This window comes from Euprymna scolopes, chromosome 4 (genome assembly GCF_053919585.1).
Source record: "Euprymna scolopes isolate OS-2025 chromosome 4, ASM5391958v1, whole genome shotgun sequence".
NCBI lineage: Eukaryota > Metazoa > Mollusca > Cephalopoda > Sepiida > Sepiolidae > Euprymna > Euprymna scolopes.
The window spans coordinates 8090353-8094640 of NC_136485.1; the positions used below are offsets into that span (position 1 = coordinate 8090353).

Genomic DNA, 4288 nt, shown 5'->3' on the forward strand with positions numbered 1-4288 from the left:
CAAACTAAACGACTAAGGCTGAAACGCTATGTTTTGGTTTCGATTCTAGATGATAGCACCCGAGTCATAAATAAAAAAAAAACTTTTGAAATCACTCCAATATATTGAATAAAATATAATAACCAATGAAGTATTGGCTGTATAATTATACATACGAAATTTGCATGAATTAACATAATAGTTAAGCGTATTTTACGGCCGGGTTACACCGAGTGATAGTACTATATATTGGGCACAATATAATAATCAATAGAGAATTAGCTCTATAATAATAAATAAGAAATCTTCATACATTTATAACATTTAAGCGTATTTCACGACCAGTAAAGACCAGGCACCGCTGGGAAACACCGGATGCTTTTTTTTTTGTCTTTTACTAAATATGTTGCTATTATCATCTTTAAGTGTTTGTACCGTAAAAATCCTATTACGGTTCCAGAAAAATCTAAACGTATCGCATTAAACGAAGCCGAGATCCATTATTGCGCAGAGTGATCACTATCGCTACGACGCACTGCAGATATTATCAGTAAATTTCCGGCAAAAATTCAGGGTTCGAGAAAAAATACTCTTTATTTCTTCAAGTGATCTAAATAGTGAGTTTTTACACTTGATAAACGCATGTGTAAATTAAATAATAAAATATAAGGTCGCTTTAATTGTATATTAACGCTAAAGATAATGTAGAAGTGAAGTGACAGGTGCGGTACGGGTTACAAAAACGGTAATAGTTGTGACTCAACATATCTAGGATAGTCGAGCGTGTTTACAATTTAAGGTCAATTAACTTAAGCTATTTAAATATAGTTTTCAACGCTTAAGTTAGAAGTAAGTGTTCCATCGATCTGTTAGGCTTAAGTTTGGAATCATACGTTCATCAAATGTAGCAGAAATTCTTGGGAACATATACCAGAGAGAACAGTTGAACGGTTACGATCCTAGAGAAGCGACTGTGTGTAAAACTATTAATATATTGCTTCAAACGGGCTGGTAACTGGTAACCATCCACCATAGCCTCGAGTCCCTAAGGGGCATAGGCCATCTACAACTTTGTAGATCCTAGCGACTAAGTTCTTTTTACGGGGTGAGAGTGCTGGCCTCAAGCTCAACCTTCCCAGAAGGTACATACAGCGCCTAGATTTCCCAAATGGTAACCCCTCTGGTACTGACCAGGCTCAACTTTGCTTAATTTCGGTGATCTGGCGAGAACCGGTGTGTCAACGTGATTGTGCCGTATATAAACGGGATGGTAAACTTATTAAAAAACCTTTCGCTTAGAATGTATGAGATAACGGGTTTTTCTGACATCGTATCGGATGCCCCATCCCCAGCTACAACAAAATAAGGAAATTGAAAAAAAAAAGAAGCCGTTTGCATGCACCATTTTAACAATAATTGTTATCGATTTTTAAGCGTACTTTCTTGTTAATAGCCAAATCAATAGCATAATAAAAATTTCGTTTACATTTGCAGTTCTTGTATTTTTTTTTAATGGTATTCACCACTTGTCAAGGCCCGGAAGCCACTCGGGTTATTGTGTGTACAGTATCAAATCATCTTTAGTCCGTGTTTACATGTAAATGTTTGAAACAATAATCAGTGCATCACTTTAAATTAAAAAAAAGAGAACATATCCAATCAGTAAGACTTCTATACCGTAAAAATCTTGTCACGATTCTAGAAAAGCGATTGTGTGTAAAACTATTAACATATTGCTTCAAACGTAATTGAAATTAATTCCTGAGCACGATCACCACGCCACACGGCAAATAATATCAGTTCAATTTCCGGCCAAAAATCAGGGTTCGAAAATTGATTTTTGCAGAATGGCTAAATCAATCATTTCCAAAATTCTCAGCCTTAAAATCGATATTTACGTACGATGGGAAAATGTTCATGTCGTATATTTCATCCTTTATCAGCTGTTATTATTTATCTTTTGAAATCAAAAAAGATTGCCAGAAAAATTCTGTAAATGTCAAAATGGCCATGTCGTCTTGTATTGTTTGACATTTCATGACATTTATTAATTATTATTTTGAAATGTCACAAATGCAGTTCAAATAGTCTTTTGAAGTTGATTTCGTAATTAAATAAGAGTTAACATAATGCACAAAAAGATCCTAAGAACATATATCTCCATCTACATACAGTTAATATAGGATGGGCGTCCCCAAAGTAATGGCTCCTATTTTTTATGCGTCTGCATTTATGAAAGGGGATGGCAAATTGCATATTTATGATAACAATAAAATTTGCAATCTCCTCTTGTAAATGAAGATGCACACAAAAAATGAATTAGCTGACTAAACTGATGCATTCATGATCTGAAAGTTTTATCTTTCCGTTGCAATAACATGCTGTTATCATATTTATGCCGTGAATCTCTGTGCCATAGCAGGAATCTTGGTAAAGCGCAGAAAATGCATCTGTAAATTTTACTTGCCTCACAATTTCCTCTGCTCTATTCTCTATCTTTTTAACTCTTTCACAGACGTGATGTTGCTAGTCTCAGTCTTTTTTTTTTTACAAATACTACGAGAGGCATCCCAAAAGTAATGCTTCCAAGTTTTATTTCGCCCGAACTAATCAGACGGAATTGCAAATTGCATTGTTATGATGACTGAACTCATGCATTCATGACCTGAAAGTTTCATTTCTTTGTTGCAGATATTGACGGTGTGAGACTCCAAGAAAGCAATCTCTGTCATGGACGTGTGTCAGAAGCAGATATACGTCATCAGATTCCGCCATGCATGAAAACTGATCAACATTTACCGGTGTTTGTTGAACGTTAACGAAGTTGAGGCAATTGATGTCACTACAGAATAGATGAGTGACAATGCGCTCCGAACTTTTGTGACCAGCGCATAAAAAGTCTAGCAAAAGTGCATTGAGAAAGGTGGTGACTATGCAGAAAAACAAATTCTGGGGCACAAAAGGTTTCTCGTTTTAATGGTACTATTTCCGATTTTATGGATCTTAAACGTTTTAGTTTTTTGAGTAACAATAGGAAGCCTTATTTTTGTAAACGACCTTAATACATTTTCATTTATATATTTTATGTACATGACTTGCTCCTAAACTAATTAATCGACTTCTTTTATATCGTAACTCGTGGGAAAAATTGCCCAAGAGATGTTTCTGGCGGGGTGCAAACCACAAATTTGATACGATTGCTAAATCTGCACGCATCGTAGAAAACAGTAGGAAACGTACCATTAGAAAAGAGAGCATTCAGCAAATTTACTACGGAATCATCCCACAAGGGTTCCACATGCAGGAGATACTTCTGAGAATAGAACAATTGCAAGAGCATGCTTATCCTCACAAGTGATGGACCAACATCAGTTATCTGATACTTATGGTACTTATTGAAACACAGCTATGAACAAAGCTTCTTTCCCTGAATTGCCCGCCTGTGGAAGTTTTCCAACTTACTACAACATGGTCGTCTTCAAGTCCAATATAAACAAGTTTACCTAATTTCCACCAAAAAACAACCATTACACTGTTGTCTCATTGGCCCTTATCCTCGAATGTCCTTCCGACCTTAGTAAACTGCAACTCTCTTATGAAGCTGCGAGAAATTAGACATCTCAATGTGTTGGATATTTAAATTAATTTAGTTTTAGAAAAGAAACGTTTTGTATATTTTAGATGTTTGTAAAGTTTTAACAAACACATTAAAGGCTTCCTTCAGTCTTGACAGACTATGGATACCCACTGTAAGGGTGCCTGCGCGGAAAATTTTTGTGGCAAGACTTGCGCAATCTTCAACCACACCTCTCCTGATTCGACATTGTTGAATACCCGTGGCAAGTGGAGGTTCAGGACGACTGGAAACAAATGCTGAGATAAGCGGAAAGCACATACAGCGCCTAGAATTCCCAAATGGTCACCCATCTGGTACTAACCAGGTTCAACGTTGCTTAACTTCGGTGATCTGACGAGAACCGGTGTGTCAACGTGATTATGCCGTATATACAAATACATTAAATATAAATTAATAAAAATTCTCGCAATTTCAGTATTTTAAATGCATTTTAAAGTGTTTGGAGAGACATTTTTTTGCAAAGGAATCGTCACTTATTAAGGCCCAGAATCCACTCGAGGATAATGATTAATGGGTATACATAAGTAGTGAACATTTTGCAAATTGGATTACTTAGGGAGATGGTTCATCAAGAAAATATTAACGCTGGACTTAAAGACAATTGATTGATAGTCGGGAAAGAGTTCTACAGGCGTACTGTTCTAAGAAAGAAACTTTGTTCATAGAATGTAC

The 4288-nt window shown here is 36.0% G+C and overlaps 1 pseudogene; it reads right to left on the minus strand.

Annotated features, from left to right (window-relative positions):
• Nucleotides 1-3869: 3869 nt before the first annotated feature.
• On the minus strand, nucleotides 3870-3986 carry LOC145273407 (5S ribosomal RNA; annotated as a pseudogene).
• Between the last annotated feature and the right edge of the window lie 302 nt (nucleotides 3987-4288).